This window comes from Lepus europaeus, chromosome 1, assembly GCF_033115175.1.
Source record: "Lepus europaeus isolate LE1 chromosome 1, mLepTim1.pri, whole genome shotgun sequence".
NCBI classification, from domain to species: domain Eukaryota; kingdom Metazoa; phylum Chordata; class Mammalia; order Lagomorpha; family Leporidae; genus Lepus; species Lepus europaeus.
This window is the reverse complement of record NC_084827.1, coordinates 110,267,580-110,288,821: the sequence shown is the minus strand read 5'-3', so window position 1 is coordinate 110,288,821 and position 21,242 is coordinate 110,267,580. Positions and strand designations below refer to the sequence as shown.

The window sequence follows — 21,242 nt, the reverse complement described above, 5'->3', positions numbered from 1 at the left end:
TTTATAAAGAATTTTTCTTTCCTCTGTTCTGTGCAACTGATGGCTTGGTAAATAAGCCCATCAGGTTTCCAGTTCATTAAATTAAGATTGACAGAGGCTGAGAAGCTTTTGCAAAACTGCATCTCCCACCCTGAGAGTCCTTAAAGGCTTTTAGCAGGAACTATTAAATTGTTCCTGTGAGGCTATTGTGACATTAAGTGGATGTTTTTCTCGGAAAATTCAAATGAAAGAAGGTGAAATGATGTTTCCAAAGCAACAAAGCTATTTTATCTATCTGTGGACTGTCTTCAAGATATGCATGTGTGTGCACGCACACAAACACACTTCCTCCCACCAGGATTTTGCTTAAGCTATTGTAGTGGTAGAACAGATAATCAAGTTAATTTAACTGTGGTATCTCCAGATTCCAGCCTGCCACACACTCTGATTTGATTCATTCATTCATCCACCAAACTAGTCTTTTGTTGTTCTTTCCTGGGAAAAGGAAAACATGATTTATTTCAGTCTTTCCTGCTGGACTTTGAGATATTTCCTGAAAGTTATTTTCTCTTATTCTGTTTCTAAAAAGCATATTCCTACATACTTTGGGAAACTGAAGGAAAACAACCCCATACATATTTCTGTGCCTATAAAAATGAAGAATTATAGTTTTGATGCAATTACAATGACTAATGCAAATAAAAAGATTTAAGAATGCTTTTAATAACCGCTTCTAGTGTTGCCAGATTTACTGTCATATACAGCAATTCAACTCTCTTCCTCTTAATATGCCATTTTTTCTTCAGTAAAGATTTCTTTTTACTGCTAAATCCTTGCGTCTCATAATATAAAATACACTAGATTACAATCTTATCACCCTGACTGACAATTTTCCCCTTCTAAGAAATAAAACCAATAGTGATACCTTTAAAATAATACCTGGAATAATACCTTCAAAGAATGAGTGGTGAATTTTGTCACAGAATATAAAATCTAGATCTTATTTGATTTTTTTTTCCTATTTGAAAAATAATGATAGAAGATTCAAATAGTAAATAATAAAAGCAGCATGCAATTAGTATAGTTCGAATTTTTCATTTGCTAACAAATTTAGCCAAATTAATTAGGGAATTGAGAACAAAAAAGCAGGTTAATTAAAAACAATGAGGCTTCTCATGTTGCAATTATGGGAACAACAGATTTCCTTTAATATAAAATACAGGCAAAAATAAATGTAAAAGTACAACTACCAAATATAAAAAACAATAAAATTCCCCAGGTCTTACATAAAGAGTGAACAAGCTGCTGTATAATTATTTTAAATGAAGATATTTCCCTCCTTTTCTGTTTAAGATGTAAATACTCTTTGGAGAAGTACATGCTGAGTAACTTTCATATAAAATTATGAAATTATAAAATATGGAAGGGATGTCACTATCGGATAGTAGGATAAGCCACTGCCTGCAGTGATGGCATTCCATATGGGCACCATTTTGAGTCTCGGCTGCTCCACTTCCTGGGAAAACAGCATAAGATGGCCCAAGAAGAAGTTCCTGGCTCCTGGTTTCAGATCTGCCCAGCTCTGGCCATTGCAGCCACTTGGGGAGTGAACCAGTAGATGGAAGATCTCTCATTGTCTCTTCTCCTCTCTGTCTATAACTTTGCCTCTGAAATAAATAAATAAATCTTTAAATAAGTAAATAAATAATAGATAAATAAATAAAAGATGGATACTGGGTCCTTTCTTGAGAACAGTTTTTTTTATTCCTTTTTTAAGATTTATTTATATAGTTGAAAGGCAGAGTTTCAGAGAGGCAGCGGCAGAGAGAGAGAAACAGAGAGGTCTTCATTTCACTGATTTACTCCCCAAATGGCTACAACGGCTGGAGCTGGTCCAACTTGAAGCCAGGAGCTCCTTCCAGGTCTCCCACGTGGGTTCAGGGGCCCAAGGACTTGGGCCATCCTCCACTGCTTCCCCAGGCCCTCCATTCACTCTTCTATTTCTGCTGTACCATACAAACTTAACCCAATCTGGCCTGAAGCAGAATCTAGAAAAAAGATTCTGTCTTTCCAGCAGGAAAATCTTTCACATCAGTATCTGGGGATTGGTACAACTGAACTTTGGGATAGAATTTAATTTAAGATGTGTTTTGGCTATTGCTGGATCTGAAGTGGAGCAGCTGGGACTCGAACTGGCGCCCACATGGGATGCCAGCCCTGCAGGCAGTGGCTTTTACCTTCTATGTCACAATGCTGGCTCCCGAGAACAGGTTTTAACAGGGACAGGATGGTGGGGATCTGAAAGAAGGAAAATGATGATGGAAGAAGGCAAGGGCTTTATTTTGATTATAAATTTGATGTCTTACAACTCATTCTGAAATTCCTTACAATTCTTGTCACATATCACATCAATGTTAACACATTTTCTCAATGTGTTCCCAGAAAACCAAGCCCATCCTTATTCTTATATTAAGATGTATTCCCTTTCTTTAAATGTTTACTCCCTTATTTCTTTCAAAGCATTTGTTCTGGTGGACTTGTTACATAACCTAGAAATACACGTAGTTTTATAAAATGAATTCTAGGTGCTGAGCAGAATAGGAACCACAGTGGGCTGTATTAATTGTGACATCTCAGATTGGGATGTATTGAGCCAATGCTTCCTGCACTTTTACAAATTAAAAAAAAAAATCCTCTAAGGAGCTATTAAGACACTATCAAGTATTGACAGGTTCCATCTTAGTCCTGTTATAACCATGTGTTCCTTCTGACTTTCTGAAACAAACAAACAAAAAAATCAATGTGTCCTGAGTAAGGCGGAGCCAAGATGGCGGAAGAGTGAGGGCACACACCAACAGTCCAGGAAAAGATAGTTTAACAAAAGTGGAGTTACTGTACCCTCAGAAAGAGATGCAGAAAAAAAACTGCAGAGGAAAATCTTCCGGATCTAGTGGATGTGACGCAGAAGACCTACAGGGAGAGCAAGGTTGCCCACTGCCATGCCGCGCCGCGCCGCGGGAGCTGCGAGAGTGGGGAATCGAGGGAGGCCGGCCACAGAAGGCCAGCCACAGAATTTTGAGCCACAGCGCTGGAAGGAGAGGTAATCCGAGACATTGGCGGGGAGGTTAGAACATGGTCTGAGGTCCCACTGGGGAAAGTGCACCAGGCTGATTGGAGGAGAGAAAAAAAAAAGTGAATAAATAGGGGGAACTGGCAGGGTCACTAGCCTCTCTATCCACTCACCTTACAAAGCAGAGCAAGACAAAGAGCAGCCGCCATTTTACATATGTAAAGCAAACTCCGTAACCTAGGCAACCCCATGAGCTGTGTGGAATTTCTTCCCAACTGAGTCAAAAAAAATAAATAAAAGAGCAAGAGAGCAAGCCAGAGAACAATCTGGGTGAATCACCTTGGGCACACCCTTAACCCTGAAGAACCAAACAGAGCTCTCTGGCCACACCCATCATACCCTCTTAGGATCCATCAAAAGCAGACAGTCCACTTAAGCTAGAGTCAAAGTATAAGGAGAAAAAACACCACTGAAGGAAACAAAGAACACCTCCAAGATGCCAAACAAACGTAGAAACCAAGGTAACAAGAGCAAGGAAGACACTATGATACCCCCAAATGAAAAAGACAACCCAATTCAAGATTATGAAGATGATGAGATAGAAGAAATGCAAGAAGCGGATTTCAAAAAATTGCTAAAATCATTAAGAAGTTCTCAAAAACAAATTCTTGAACTAGAGAAATCCTTCATGGACAAGACAGAAAATCTCTCTTGTGAAAAATCAATGTGTCCTTTGAAAAGGCTTTATGCATTAAAATTCAAGCTTTGGTGATGACCTGAAGAAAGGCACACTTCAAGTCAGGGAATGTCTGCAAATTAAGCATACTGCAACATCACTCCACCAAAGCCGGTGGATACCTGAGCTTCCCAACAAGTCAATATCACACCTCGTTATGAAGTCAAGGGGAAGCATACGTTGCATACATTTTCAGGTTGAAGCCTGCCATGTTTAATTTTAGTCTTTCAAATTTGTCAACACTCTGCACAAAAGGCAGATTTCAAAATATTATTAAAATGTCTCAAATGGACAGTTGAAAGCCAATACGCTGCTTCTCTCAGACACTACTAATTAGTAATTCATAACAGCACAGATTTTTCACGGCTAGTACAGGAAAGAGGACCTGTTGGCTAATTTGGAGGCCTGGGCTCCCAAACCACTGAAATTGCCCTCTCAATTGTTCCTTCTCCTAACTCCACTGGTTTTTTAACCGTCCCATTTTTATTCACCTTAATCTTTGCAATGAATTTGACACCTTGGTACGTCCTTGTCTTTCCATGCCCTCTTTCAAGGCTATAAGTGCAGAGAAGATCCTGGTTTTTCTCTGATTTCTCCAGTCTCCCTTACTTTTCATGACTTTTCCAATCTTTCTTGTTTTCTGGTTTTTTTAAAGCTTTTATTTAATGAATATAAATTTCCAAAGTACAGCTTATGGATTACAATGGCTTCCCCCGCCCATAACTTCCCTCCCACCTGCAACCTCCCCTTTCCCACTCTCTCTCCCCTTCCATTCACATCAAGATTCATTTTCAATTCTCATTATACACAGAAAATCAGTTTAGTATATATAAAGTAAAGATTTCAACAGTTTGCCCTCACACAGCAACACAAAGTGAAAAATACTGTTTGAGTACTAGTTATAGCATTAAATCACAATGTACAGCACATTAATGACAGAGATCCTACATGATGTTTTTTTAAAAAAATTGATTAATTTTCTATGTAATTTCCAATTTAACACCAAGGTTTTTTTTTTTTTTTCATTTTCAATTATCTTTATATACAGGAGATCGATTCAGTATATACTAAGTAATGATTTCGTCAGTTTGCACCCACACAGAAACACAAAGTGTAAAAATACTGTTTCAGTACTAATTATAGCCTTACTTCACATTGGACAACACATTAAGGACAGATCCCACATGGGACGTAAGTACACAGAGACTCTTGATGTTGATTTAACAATTTAACACTCTTGTTTATGGCGTCAGTAATCTCCCTAGGCTCTAGTCATGAGTTGCCGAGGCTATGGAAGCCTTTAGGGTTCACCGACTTTGATCTTATTCCGACAGGGTCATAGTCAAAGTGGAAGTTCTCTCCTCCCTTCAGAGAAAGGTACCTCCTACTTTGGGTGTAGCCCAAGACTGACTCCTTCATTCACTCTTCTATTTCTGCTGTACCATACAAACTTAACCCAATCCGGCCTGAAGCAGAATCTAGAAAAAAGATTCTGTCTTTCCAGCAGGAAAATCTTTCACATCAGTATCTGGGGATTGGTACAACTGAACCTTGGGATAGATTTTAATTTACGATGTGTGTGGCTATTGCTGAACATCCTCACCACACTCTCACTTTCAGAACTCTGTGCTTCCTTTTCCTCCTGCCCAGAACACCTTCTCTCAGGTAGGAGCTCACTCTGCCTGCTTCATCCATTTGTTCAGATCCTTCCCTCTCAGTGAAGGCTCTCATGACTATTTAATATTGCACTGTGGGGCTGGCGCTGTGGCATAGCAGGTGAAGCCACTGCCTGCAATGCCATCATCCCATATGGGCACCGGTTCTAGTCCTGGCTGCTCCACTTCCAATCCAGCTCTATGCTATAACCTGGGAAAGGAGTAGAAGATGGCCCAAGTTCGTGGGCCCCTGCACCCACATGGGAGATCCAGAGGAAGCTCCTGGCTCCTGGCTTCAGATGGGTGCAACTCCAACCATTGCAGCCATCTCGGGAGTGAACCAGCAGATGGAAGACCTCCTTCTCTCACTCTCTCTCAGCCTCTGCCTCTCAAACTCTGCCTTTCAAATAAATAAATGAATCTTTTAGAAAAAAATTGCACTGTGTTACTCATTCTCTCTTATCCCTTATTCTGCTCGACCTTGTATTTTTCTACATTTTCAAATTTCAAAACATCATATACATTTTCAGTATGCATTAGTTATTGTTCTCTTTGTTTGCTTCTGAGTTCAAGTAAAACATCACCAACTGAGGGGCTTATAGACAACAGAAATATATTCTGTGTAGTTTTGGAAGCCGAAAGTTTGAGATCAAGGTACCAGCATGGGCAGGTTCTCGTGAGAGCCTTCTTCTGGGTTTTAGGCTACCGATTTCTCCTTTTATCCTCCCACGATAGACTGAGGGTGATGTTGCACCTTCCCAAGGCCCCATCTCATAAAGCCATGACAGAGGGGGTTAGGATTTCAACACAAGAATTTTCAGGTGCATGAGCACAAATATTCAGCTACCTGATACAATAAATGATCCATTTTGATCACTGAGTATCGGAATGGCCTTAAACAGTGATTGGCATTCAGAGGTGACCAATGACTATTACTCTGAGCTATAAACTTCCCTACATTATCTACAATCTCCTTTCCTTTTTCACTAATAGCCTCATCCAAGGTTCCTCTCATCATAATTAGCTAATTAGCATGTTAATTGCAGTTCCTGCTCCCACTCTCTTTAAGCCATCTCCTTTATTGTTGGCTGGTCTTCTTCAAAATCCAAATTTATCTTCTCATTACCATTCTCCGAAATGTTCACTCTAAGGCTAGCTCAAAATTTCTTATTCTAGAATTTTACTTAGTTTTTTTTTTTTTTTAAGATTTATTTATTTGAAAGTCAGAGTTACAAAGAGAGAGAAGGAGAGGAACATAGAGAGAGAGGTCTTCCATCAGCTGGCTCATTCCCCAATTGGCCACAATAGCCAGAGCTGTGCTGATCCAAAGCCAGGAGCCAGGAGCTTTCGCTAGGTCTCCCACATGGGTGCAAGGGCCCAAGGACTTGCGCCATCTTCTACTGCTTTCCCAGGCCATAGCAGAAAGCTGGATCAGAAGTGGAACGTGTAGGACTTGAACCGGCACCCATATGGGATGCCGGCGTCTCAGGGCAGGGCGTTAACCCACTGAGTCACAATGCTGGCCCCTATTCTGGAATTTTAAAGCCCTGCTCACAGTGACTACCAATTCCACCCAGCCTCATCCACACCTATTCCTCAATCAACTCCAAGGAACCTGGTAACACCTTTTCATTTAATCCCATGTGTGATACAAACTATTCACTGTACATTTAGAAGTTTAAACAACAATATTTATACTAAAAAAAGAGAGACACTTGACTGATTTACTTTGGTATATATATATGATCTCCTAACTAAAATGCCTCTTACCTCTACTTTCACATTCTGGGAAAGCAAATCATAACTATATTTAAAGGTTCAAGTTCAACTGACTGCATGATTGATTCTATGACTCTGAAAGTCATACTTTCTTTTAGTAAGCATAAATCATGATTTGCCTCTCACACATACTCTGATATGCCTTTCCTCACCTTCTGTCTCCCACCATAAGAAACACTGATTTATGGATCATACAAGCCTCCTCATTCCAAAATTATGAGCAGTATATTCTCCTAGGAGGCACTTCTTGCTTCAAAATCAGAATCCAACATAGGAGGAAAAGCCTGGGGCAACTTGGGCCTCCAAGGAAGGGGAACGGGATTTACTCGCTGGATGTTCACACATGTTGTTCTCACGAAAGCTGACATCCAGGCGCTGTCACTTCACCACCATCTCTAGGTGCTTGGAGGTCGGCCAGTGGGGCTAGGATTCTGGGGGCCTCTTCAGACATAGGTAAATTGTCTTTCACAAGCAGGCTGCCGGCTATGGCTGGAAAGCCTGTGTCTAGGCCAACTGGCATCTCCCCTACTAACAGCTTCTTGTGCTGCATGTGTGACCTTGCGGTTTTAAATCACACCTCCAGGGTGGCTGCAATCTTTCACCCAGAGCTAGCTAGAGGAGGGGCCTGAGTCCCTAAGGAGATGGACAGTCTCCAGGGGACCTCCCTTCCCTCCTGCCTGCTATCTCCATGAGCCCCAAGCCAATCAACATACATATGTGACATGCCCTGTCCAATGGGTACCCCCAATAGGATAACCCAGTGAACAGATAGTAATGCCTTAAACTTGGACACTTCCTCAAAGCCAGTGTCCTGTTCAGGCACTCCGCCTGGTCTCCTCTCAGACTAGACATTTTCTCTGTCGCTTGCCAATCGAATAAAAGTTTCTGCCTCTTTGCAAATTGTTTCCTGGCTTTTTATGTCTATACTAAGCTGAGGAAAGGAATCCATGAGACTCGCTCCGGCAATAGCCCTTCCCTCCGCAACTTCTAACTGCTCACGTGGTTCCTGTTCCAGAAGGTACTCGCAAACAATCCTTCTCTCGCTACTCCTCCCCTCCTTGGATTTTCTACTTTATTTCTTATGTATTAAACATTCTAGAACTTGACATTATTTCACCTTGTATTTTTTTCACTCATATATGAGAGTGCTTCAAAATGTTCATGGGAAAATGGAATTAAAAGGTAAGTTTGCTTTGCCTCAAAAAAAATCCACAAAATACCTGAATTCCATGAATAATTTTTCCATAAAATGAATTTTCCATTAAGTTTTTGAAGCTCCCTCATTTAGAGCATTGCAGAAATTCTGGAACATGTAAACTATCTACCCAACAGCAACTTATAACTTCACTTATCAGTAGTCACCAGACAAATTTTTACAAAATTCATAGTCCAGGGCTTCAACTCTGTAGAAACTGAATTACTTGCATGATTTTGAAAAAATTCATATTCTTTAAAAAACTTCCCCCAAATTCTGATAATTGACTAGATATAGGCATACTGCTTTAGAACTTACTAGGGGCTGAACAAATAGCAAAAATTCAAAACACTTTTTGACTTGAAAATTATTTATCTTAAACTTAAAAGCACATGACTAAAGCTCATGAATCTCAATATTTTTACTTACCTCCTCTAGGTTTTTAGAGCTAACATTTGAATTTGCATCATGTAATAAGAAAATTTTGTATTTCAAAGCACCTGAAATTTCACCACATATATAGTAACGTATTATGTGAATATAGTCATGTCAAATACACAGTTGCAGAGTCTCATTTGTCTTTTGTAAAACTTTACTTTAGATACTTCTTATATGTCTTTATTTAATACTGTCAAAGGAATATCCTTTTGGAGTGAGGGTGCCAACTAAATGATCATTTCCCCACTTTTCGACTTAATTATCATTTTCCCTAAATTTGTAAACATTATAACTTTTAAAGAAGTAATTCCCCGGTTGCCTGTCTTCCAGGCCAGCTCTCTGCTATGGCCTGGGAGTGCAATGGAGGATGGCCCAAGTGCTTGGGCCCTGCACCCCATGGGAGACCAGGATGAGCACCTGGCTCCTGCCTTCGGATCAGCGCAGTGCGCCGGCTGCAGCGTGCTGGCCGTGGCGGCCATTGGAGGGTGAACCAACGGCAAAGGAAGACCTTCCTCTCTGACTCTCTCTCTCACTGTCCACTCTGCCTGTCAAAATGAATAAATAAATAAAAAAAAGAAGTAATTCACCTAATATAGATATAACTTTTTAACGTATTTTAAACATACTGTTATTTGCACATGGTCTAATTATGGACATACATCTTGTGCTGATCATTACAGTTAGTTTGTTTTGACATTTTCAGGATCTTCAATTTTCCATCAACTGTCAGTGGCCATGAAATTACTTGATCTTACCTGCATATTTTCTTGATTCCTGCATTTGGGGCTGGTCTCTCTCTCACCCTAGTTTCAGGAATATTCTCTAACACAAAGTACACTAAAGGATAAGGACTGTAGAAATGGGGCAGTTCACAGTTTCTTCAAATGTGATCTACAGAGCCCCTGCAATACAGAAACCTGAGAAGCTTGATAAAAGTAAAGAGTCACAGATCCCTCTGTGGGGTCTAGGAGAAGAAAATTTAAACAAGAACCCAAGGTAATTCTTATCCACATTAACGATTGAGAAACCAGTCTTCCAGATACCAGACTATAAATGAATTTGCTACACAAATTTAACTTACTTCCAATGTCAACATACCTCCTATAATTCTACTTCTCTATAAAATTTTATACATATTTAACTGATGATCGCTAACATAATAGTTCATTTTTTTCACTTCTCTCTCATTCCTCCTGTTCTCAGGTACATTCTTTCTAGAAAGTAGAAAACATATTTATTTCACGATTTGTATTTCCTGTTTTCCACTTAGAAACTGCCAAAGTATGCTAGTTGTTTAATTTTTTAAACTGGATCCATATTCTGTAAAATAAGTTAGTGTTGATGATTATACAAAATCATTTATTTGACTTCAAGTGTTTCACCTCTTTTGTTCTTAATATATAATGTTTGATATCTTAAGGATTTTGTTAATAGACCTGTATTTTGTGTAGGACTCTCTATAAGCTAATAAAAAGTGTTTACTGAAATTCACCTATGTATCAGGCATTGTTATATGCTTTGAAGATAGAAATATGAGAAGAGGGTTTCTTCCACTGGAGACAGTAACCCTTTACTATTGAAGCTGGTCTCATCAGAAATGTTTATAAGGTAATACAATGAAGTCAAAAGCATGCATCAAACATTAATAAAAATTACTGTAACTTAAAAGGATCGTGAAGACTCTCATCATGGGTATATCAGCATGGCTGAATTTAACTGAATATAAAAATAAAGACTATCTAATTTGATGTGGTTTATTTATAACCCTGTTGTTCATACCAAAAAGCTATCTTTGAATAGTATCAAACATGCTTTATTTTAACAACAGGATCTATAAAATATTCCTATTTCACTTTTAGAAACAAAAGATCTCCAATAGATTCTGTATATTTTCATTTCAGTGGTATATTATTAGATGAATCGTTTCTTATTATGACCCATTTGTATAGCAGAGAATAGCTGATGCACTCACACACATACACTTAGGTGAAACATGCTTATCTCACCAAGCCATGTTACCATAATTGGTATTGCCAAAGAAAAACTCAGATTCTTAATGTCATTACCAAATAAATATTGAAGAACATTCTCATAGCTAAGAATTCAATCTTCTGCGAAGTCACAAACTTTTTATAACCAATTATATTAAAAAATGAAGAAATACGACCATCTATAAAAATGGCTAAAACTGAAAGCACTAACAACACCAAATGCTTATGCACGTTGTAAAGCAACCAGAATTCTCATTCATTGGTGGCCAAAACAGAAAAAGCCACCACCACCTTGAAATATAGTTGGAAAGTTTTTGACAATATGACATATTCTTATCATTAGATTCAATAATCATACTCTTTGGTATATATCCAAATAAGTTAAAAGTTTATGTTCATATAAAAATCTGCAGACAAATGTTTATAGTGAGTTTATAAAAAATTCTTAAACTTAGAAGCAACAAGCATGTCCTTCAGTTGATAAAGGTATAAACTGCAGCACTTCAAATCAATGCAATACCATTCAGTTATTAACAGAAATGAGCTATCAAACCACAAAAAGAGATAGAAGAACTGTAACTGCATATTGCTTCAATGAAAGAATACAGTGTGCAAAGGCTAACCATACTGATTCCAACTATGTGACATGCTCACAAAAAGCCAATGCCACTGTGCCAGTTAAAATCATCAGAGATTGCCAGGGTTAGCAGAGGGCAACAATGGTGAATTGGGGACACTGAATTTTTGGAGAACTGAATCTTTTCTGTATGATGCAATAATGATTGTAATATATCATTATACATTTGGCAAATCTCATTGAATGGACAACACAGCAAACCCTACATAACCACAGGTTGTTGTTTATAATAATTCATCAGTTTGAACAAATATACCCCACTAATATGAGAAAAAATGTGGGGGTGTGTTGGGAAAGTGGGGGCATGTAGGAATGCTGTATTTTCCAACTCATTTTTCTGCAAATCTAAAAATTACTTTTATATAATATCCGTTAACAAAATAAATGGGAAAAGGCAAAAGTCAAACCTCTAACACAAATTGTAAAGGCAAACTAAAGCATTACAAACTCCTGGTAAGACAAAACAACTTCTATAACTGCAATCAATCTATAACTATAATCATAATGGCATTTTCTGCTGCTCTGTCATCGTGACACTACTGGCAACCCGATACCTCTGACTCCTGAATCAGGGCCTATGGTAGTACCTGGGACAATACTGGAAAAAGACGCTAAGCAAATACCAGATTCTGCCCACTGGCCTGGAACCTACAGCTCTACAATATTCAGTGTGGGTGTGAGTCAGGTCCCACATCTGTTGATGCACTGTTTGAATGGCCACTTATGTAAAAGAATCACAATTCACCCAGACGAGACCAAATGTTGTGAGGACTAAAAGTACACAACTTCCTCAGATCATGTGGAGCCCTTGACATGTAGGAGAGATTCTGTTTTGCATAAACATCCCAGAGCTCTGGCTCCACCAGGACAACAGGAGATTTTACAGAAATGAGATGTGCCCAGGAATCTTGAAGGGAGGGCTTCTATATCATTGGGTTAATAGAGAAGGAGAAAAATAGCAGTTCAGTCTTGACAAGTTCAAGACTGGACCATCTTTAAGTAAAAGTAACTCCACGTAAATATGTAGGACCCAAAATAGTATCTTTGGCTAAGAAAAACTCTAAATTCAGACACAAGCAAAGAGATGCATAAAATGCAGGGTACACTTCAGGCCTTTCAAGAAGAAAAGCTTTCATTACTTTTTTTCCAGGGCCCCTACACACAATGGTTTATAGATGTACAAAGAATGAACCACTTTACCCTTAGAGATGCTCCACATTGCCAATCATCTCTACTGTGCGAGCAGCCTCTTCAGGGTATCCCGGGAATATCATCATGGTCCGTGTGCTTCATCATAAAAAGTCTGAGAAGCCACTTGCAACACTGCTAGTGGTGTTTCTATTCCTAAGTGGCCAGACTGGTGCTTCTCAATGGCCCCTGTTTCTACACATCACCCTACTTCAAATATAAGATGACTATTTGCCAAGAAATTATTTCTGAACATACAAAGAACACTTAACATTAATAATAGTGTCTATTTTTATATCACAGTTTCATTAACTTTCAAAGGCTATAAGAAGCGAAAATTGGAACTGGTTGTTACCCTATGATGAAATCTTCTGCCTTCCTCTCAGGGTAAAGTGTCTGCGCCTCACACAGCTCCTCCACTCCTGGACTGACTGAGCAGATCTTGAAGTGTCTCTAACAGATCTAAGGAGAAAGAAAAATACATAAGTAACCTTGGAGTGCTCAGCTAACATCAGTACTTTATCACAAATTGTTCAGATTTTCTTTTTGCCATTTTGTGAAATTTCCACATATCTTGCACCAAACCATCATGCACAAAATTTCCTGATATAGAATACTACATCAGGAAAGGAATTTTCTGCTGTTACATTATTATAGTTCTCCTCATCCACCTTTGAATGAATGATGTCATTATCTCATAAAATCATCTTAATAATGTTCCACAACTATTTGCTTACTTTTTTTAGACAAAATTTTGTTTTGTAGTATCACTAATAGTAGCAGGTGTTTCTGCAAGAATAGCATATTGTCAGGCTTACACAGTCCTGTCCATGGCTTCCCTGAAACTGTTTTATTGCCTTCTGTTGTGAGATATTCTAACACATTTTGGCCCTTAATCTCCTATGCCTAATTTTTTTCTGACCTAAAAATCCCTACCAGTGCCCTACGTACCCCACAAAGTCTATAATAACACTGACCTGAGCCAGTGCAAAAGTATGCTCTGCCAGCATGTTCTATAAGATAGCCTTCCATCAACACAAAGTTTCAGACATCCTTTTCTGGAGCTAGCAAATAAAATAAGCTGGCTTTGGCAGTCCATTATAGACTGCTCTAATTCGTTGAATCCATTTTCCAAAGGATTTACTTGGCAGGCTTCTCTCCACTGCTAGCAAACTAACTATGTTTCTCTGTAAACCTTTTTTACAATTCTACCCAAACACCACTGTTTACACTGCAAATAGTTATGTGTTCCTGCACACCGGGTTCTAGTCCCGGTCGGGGCACCGATCCTGTCCCGGTTGCCCCTCTTCCAGGCCAGCTCTCTGCTGTGGCCAGGGAGTGCAGTGGAGGATGGCCCAAGTCCTTGGGCCCTGCACCCCATGGGAGACCAGGATAAGCACCTGGCTCCTGCCATCGGAACAGCGCGGTGCGCTGGCCGCAGCGCGCTACCGCGGCGGCCACTGGAGGGTGAATCAACGGCAAAAGGAAGACCTTTCTCTCTGTCTCTCTCTCACTGTCCACTCTGCCTGTCAAAAATTAAAAAAAAAAAAAAAGAATAAAAAAAAAATTCCAAAAAAAAAAGACTTTCAGTGGGGCAATCTAATTTTGACCTCAACAACCTGCTAGTCATGTCATGAGTAGCTTGCAATGGTTTGGGGATATATAAAACTGGAGAAACTGGGAGGCCTGGTCTGTGCTACTTGTTCTAAGATGTGTCCATCTTCATCTATTTGATTTGTCAAATGATTTGTTGTCCACTGAGGCACTTACCACAAATTAAGTTTGATGGTACTTCTGAACTATACTTCTAAGAATAATTTTGAATATTCTTGTTATTCTTAAGAGCGAATAGAGACTGGGGAAGGTGAGATTAATACATTCTCCTTGGAGAGATATAGGCATTTTTTTTTAAAAGCATGGCCCTCTATTACTAATCTTTCTATTACAAAGGTAACTTCTTAACACCCATTACCCCAATTAAATGTCTCTAAGGAAAATAAAAATAAATCTAAAACATTTGAAAATCAGTGGAATAAAAAAGATACAAATAGTATATCTTTCATCAAATTTTTATGAATTTTAGAAAAGGCAAATGTAAGTTGTCATGGTAATCATAACACTAGTTGTAAGGGAGTAACTGGAAAATAACATGAAGTAACTTTCTGGAATGATGAAAAACATTCTGTTTCTTGATTGGGAAAGTGATTATATTAGTGCATATACATTTTTAAAAAAACCTAGAAATATGTCTGTAGAACATGTACATTTTATTGTGATTAACTTATACCTGAATTAACAAACACACAAGCAAAACAAACAATGAAATGGAAGGAGACTTCTCTGTTCCTATAATGATTTTGAATCACTCTTTAAAGATTGGTACCTCCTTCCTGGCCAGTGAAAGCCAACTCTTCATTCTTTCATTTATGCATCTACTTAAACATTCACTAAACACAAATACATCCAGAGTTAACACAGTGGCAGTGTACTAGAAAAAACAATGGTTCATAAAACAGACACAGTCCCTTCTCATACAGAGCTTAGAGCCTGTTGAGGAAAGTAGACAATTAAAATGGCTGAAAACAAAGAGTTATGTTGTTACAACATTGAAAGAATGTCCAAAGCCTAATGAACTATTTTATATTAAGCCTCAACTCAATCTGAACTGAAAATATTGGTACTTACTAAGTCATTAAAAGCTGGTAGATTACTCAAAACAAAGCAATCCAATAGTAGTAAACCAAGCCTAAATGAGGGCACTTCAAAAAATTCGTGGAAATGGCATCAAAAGATAAGTTTATTTTGGTGTGAATTTTTTTTTTAAATCCAAGCACACTTTTTTCATAATATGCATTTCCATGAGCTTTTCTGAAGGTCCCTTGTATATTCTCTAAGTCTAATAAATCAAAATGTCAAAACATTTTTCAAGTAAAATTTCAGTTGGCCACTGAGATTTTTTTAAACATAATTTAGGCTGTCTAGGCCCTGAGGCAATTTATATATACAACTGTCCATGAAGATAACATGTTAAATGATCTTTTTCCCATGAACAAGTCCCAACTGGGAAGACAGCTGCACTCACTTCTGCTGACTCTGCTTCCCATGAGGGATTTGTAGGCTTTCCCAACAACAAGTATTATGCAGACCTGCAATAAATGCAAGCTTCTAACAGGTGCAGTACTTTATACACAAAGTATCACTACAGATAGGCCAATATTCCAACATATAATGCTTTCCACTCATCAAGACACTTCGATTTTTATTTTTAAATGTTTGTTTATTCATTTTTACTGATTTGAAAGAGAGAAAGAAAGAGAAAGAGAGAGAGAGAGATCTTCCATCTGGTGGTTCCCTATCCAAATGCCTGCTACAACAAGTTAGGCAGAGGCAGAGCCAGGACTCCAACTTGATCTCTCACATGTGAGGCAGGGACTCAGTACTTGAGCCATTATCTGCTCTCTCTCAGGAGCATTAGCGGTAAGCAGGATTGGAAGTGGAGGAAGAGACAAGACTCAATCATAAGCACTCTGATATGGCATGTGGCATGCCAAGGGGTGGCTTAACCCACTGTGTCACAACACCCATCACCCTCACCTCAGCCTACTTTTAAATGAATTCCCTCTGTGGAAAATTCCATTTTACCCACAGAACTTTTCCATAAGCTAACGAGTATCAAAAATCCTCCTGTTCATTTTTGGTTTTCTAACATCTATCTGTCCAAAATTCCTGCCAACATGGAAGGTTTCACTTAAAGAATAAAACTATGAAATAATATAATTAAAAAGAGCAAAAGCAAATAAAAATTTGAATCACAGAATTACAATTACCAAGTCTTCTAAGGCAGGCTATCTCATTGTTTATTTTGTGAAATTATCTAGAAGACAACCAACATGATTCGCAAAGAACACTCTAAGGGAAAACATGCTAGTAACAGCTGGTAGTTCAACATTTAAAATTGGAATAAGAAGTTTACTTTAACCCAAAGCCATAATGGATAATGAATGTTTTATATTTAATGAACTAAGTATCTACAACATTTTCCTCTCTCTAATCTCCACCAGTCTTCCCAGTCTCTCAACAGATAATTTCCAGTGTGGGATACATTCTGCTGGCAGAATGAAAAGTGGCCACTTGAACTCCAGAATAGCTGGAACTCCAGACAACTATCGCAAATACAAGAGCCATTCCATACACTCAGAAAATAGTTCAATCTTAACTGCAGAATGTCATTTTAATTACTTTCTCATTCTGGTTAGTGATAAAACTAAAAGGAATCCTGTAATGCTGATTAGAGAATTACAGTCCCTACTTGTGTAATTTTCACACATTTAACATTTAAGGAAATTTTCTTTTGACTAAGTAACAAAGTTTTAAAAAGTTTGATGTTTAATTTTTTTTCAACAGTGATATGGTTGAGGATTAGAAAGTTAATATAATAAAACATCTTCCTAGGATGCTACCTTTTATCTTCTACCTTTCCAATTTCTACTCCTCCAAACCCATTTCCTATTTTTGTTTTGCTTCTGCCCATGTGACTATTAGCTCTCTATGTTTCCTGGTCGTCATTTGACATATACGTTCTTTCATATACCACTTACATAAATACTTTAAAGCAAATGTGGTACTGACACATTGTGTTTCACACATTGTGAGATTTAAACAATCTTACAAATAGTAATCTTAAGACCTCTTCAATCATTGAATATATAATTGCCATATAAAATTCTAGATTATTTCTAATAGCTTTGGTATTGTTACAGCTTTCTCCTTTAGTAATTCCCAAAGATAACACATTATGACCTTTGATCTGTAGGGCTCATATTCAGTGATAAGACCAACCTTTTCCATGTGACTACAACAAATTTTAAGCAACTCTAACTTAACGGATCTATTAAACACTAAAATCTGCCTAACAGCACTAAAACATTCTGAAAACAGAAATAAAACCTTTAAAACTAATGACTTGGGATTGAATTTTTCCAGAGTTCAAGTTTTAGACATTAGCTTTATTGCATGTATGTAGTTAAGATAATTTCAAATATATATTCAGCTTCCACTATGTGCCACTTTTCCTATAAGAAAGTAGAGGCACATAACTCTTCCTCTAAAATAGTTCATAGCGTAGCCAATGGAGCTAAGAAGACATAAACATATCCAAAGATAATTTAATACCATTTGTCAAGTGTTGTAACAACTGTATAAACAGGGCTATGAAATATGTTGGCTAGACACATGAAACATGCTCACAGATAAAATTAAAATGACTAGGATGTGTTCCACAAATATTAATTGAGCAATGAGCATCTATTTTCAGGATAAGAACGTACGTTCTCCAAACCAGTCCTTAGGATACTATTCTATGACAGATTTCATTAAAAACTTACATATTTGATTCTATTTTATTTTTCACTCTGCAATATTTTCTTTAATATGTACTACGTGGCTAATTTAAGCAGAATTTTCTCAACCACAAAATGTACACACCTTTAGGGTTATCTGATATTTAATTCAATTATATATATAAAGTACTTAGTTGAATATCTGATATGTGAGAAAGGAACTCATACATTGCTATTGAAGGGTTGGATTTTCAATATAATAACTTGACCTTATGCAAAATTACCATGTATAAAAACCTTGGGTTAGAATGCTGTTTAGGATATCTGCCATTCTATAAAGTCTGCTGTGCATCCCACTTCCTGTGTTGGATTGTTCTCTCCTTTTTAATTCTGTAAGTTAGTATTAGCAGACACTAGTCTTGTTTATGTGGTCCCTTTGACACTTAATCCCATCATTATGATCAATTATGAATGGAAAATGATCACTTTGACTAGTGAGATGGCATTTGTACATGCCACCTTGATGGGATTGAATTGGAATCCCCTCGGACTTCTAACTCTACCATTAGGGGTAAGTCCAATTGAGCATGTGCCGAACTGTACATCTCCTCCCTCTCTTATTCCCATTCTTATATTTTTTTTTTTTTTGACAGGCAGAGTTAGTCAGTCAGTGAGAGACAGAAACAGAGAGAAAGGTCTTCCTTCCGTTGGTTCACCCCCGAGATGGTCACCACAGCCAGTGCGCTGTGCTGATCTGAAGCCAGGAGCCAGGTGCCTCCTCCTGGTCTCCCATGCGCGTGCAGGGCCCAAGCACTTAGGCCATCCTCCACTGCCTTTCTGGGCCACAGCAGAGAGCTGGACTGGAAGAGGAGCAACCAGGACAGAATCCGGAGACCCAACCAGGACTAGAACCCAGGGTGCCGACGCTGCAGGCAGATGATTAGCTTAGTGAGCTGTGGCCCCCATCCCATTCTTATATTTAACAGGGATCACTTTTCAGTTAAAATTTAAATACCTAAGAATAATTGTGTGTTAATTAAAGTGTTCAACCAATGGTATTAAGTAGAACAAAAAAATACTAAAAGGAATAAAGTAGTAAGTTGTTCCTCGACATTCAGGACAAGGGCTGATCAAGTCATTGTTTCTCATAGTGTCCATTTCACTTCAACAGGTTTCCTTTTAGGTGCTCAGTTAGTTGTCACTGATCAGGGAGAACATATGATATTTGTCCCTTTGGGACTGGCTTATTCAACATGATGCTTTCCAGATTCCTCCATTTTGTTGCAAATGACTGGATTTCTTTTTTTTTTTTTCTTTACTGCTGTATAGTATTCTATAGAGTATTTCAGGCATGGTAAGCCAAGACACTGTGGCAAACACACACACACACACACACAAACAAACCTAAATGAAAGATCTCTGCAAGTGAGATCCCAGCGGAAAAAGAGACCATCAAAGAAGGAGGTAACTTTCTCTGAAGGAGGAGAGAACTTCCACTTTGACTATGGCCTTGTATAAATAAGAGTGGAGTTGGCGAACTCAAGAGGCTTCCATAGCCTTGGCAACTCATGCCAAGATCCTAGGGAGATTACTGATGCCATAAACAAGAGTGTCAAATTGTTAAGTCAACAACAGGTGTCACTGTGTACTTACTCCCCATGTAGGATCTCTGTCCTTAATATGTTGTACTATGTGAATTAATGGTATAACTAGTACTCAAACAGTACTTTATACTTTGTGTTTCTGTGTGGGTGCAAACTGTTGAAATCTTTACCTAGTATATACTAAATTGATCTCCTGTATATAAAGAGAATTGAAAATGAATCTTGATGTGAATGGGATGGGATGGGAGAGGGAGCAGGAGATGGGATGGTTGCGGGTGGGAGGGAGGTTATGGGGGGAAAAAGCCGCTATAATCCAAAAGTTGTACTTTGGAAATTTATATTTATTAAATAAAAGTAAAAAAAAATACAAAAACAAAAAACTTGGGTTAGTTTTCAGTCCTTCCCTTAGAAAAAGTCATCCAACTTATCCAAATAGGTTGCTTGGTCTTTATATCTGAGGGGCAATTCAAAATTTCCTTTAAGACCAAGAAATTATATGGAACATCAATATTTGGCCAGAAGTCTACTCTCAAGAAAGACACTCATGCTTTGCTGTCTGCAAGAGACATTGATCTTCAGATTTTCTACAGGGATACACAGGTAGGTTCTAAGGTATCTGCAAATTCCTTGTAAATACTGAAGGAGCGCAGGTGTTATCACTCCAAGGGATTTAGAGCATAGCAGACATTAGAAGAGACTTAAAGTCTGCAGCATAGAAAGAAGAAACCTCTTTTCTATCTCTGAGTTTTCACTAACTGTACTCATAAGATAGGAAGGGACACATCGTATCAATATACCTGGACAGACTTGTTGCACACTGCTGTCCTCTATTTTGGTTCCATGAAGAATAATTTATGAATCATTATTTATTCTAAGGATCAAACACACTACACACTTTGTCCCAGGCCATAGTATATTCTGCAAAGCTATTGTGTTCCACTAAAAATAATTTACTATTCCTTCAACCCTCCCTTTTCTCCCCTTCTCTTTGTAAAGGGGACTAGAAGTTTCTGAATTACTCTGAGCTTGTGCATAATCACATTCCTGTGATTCTCCCATGCTGTGATCTTCCTCCTTTAGCACATTCATAAATGTGTACGCCTTGCTTAATATTGAGTCCTTTGTTAATTTGTTCCAGCGAATCTTCAGAGGTTGGAGGGGTAATTTCCCTTCACTCTTACTATGTATTGGATAAAAAGACTTTGGAAAGAACATTGCGTATCTTCACTGGGAAAGGATGTATTATCTAATATACCCCTCTAGATTGTCTGATTCTATGGAGAGCTGATTAAGATATTTTACAAGGCTGTAAATTATAGATAACTGATAGCAATTACAATGATACTCATCCAAAGACATGTAAATTCCTTCTGGTGGAGAAACAATAGATTTTTCTCCCTATGCCAATCCTAGAAGAAAAAACAGTTTTGCAACTATTTGCAGATTCTATTCAACATTCTTGACTCAACTATATATTACTTTAAACACTATATTAAACCAGTTGATAATATCTTGTTTCCTTGTTAATAGGTGAGTTAAACAAAATCCTTCAGATTTTTTTTTCTTCTTTTCATGTTGCAAAACAATTTTAGTCTACTGCTTTTTAAAATTATCCTTTTCTGGGGGGGCAT

The 21,242-nt window shown here is 38.1% G+C and overlaps 1 long non-coding RNA gene across 1 annotated transcript in view; it reads right to left on the bottom strand.

The window, feature by feature from the left end:
* Window positions 1-13,119, bottom strand: part of LOC133756942 (uncharacterized) — a 389,510-nt gene extending 376,391 nt beyond the window's left edge. Inside the window, exon 1 of the long non-coding RNA XR_009865551.1 lies at window positions 13,024-13,119. This is a non-coding gene — a long non-coding RNA (uncharacterized LOC133756942). The remainder of the gene's footprint in view (window positions 1-13,023) is intronic.
* Between the last annotated feature and the right edge of the window lie 8,123 nt (window positions 13,120-21,242).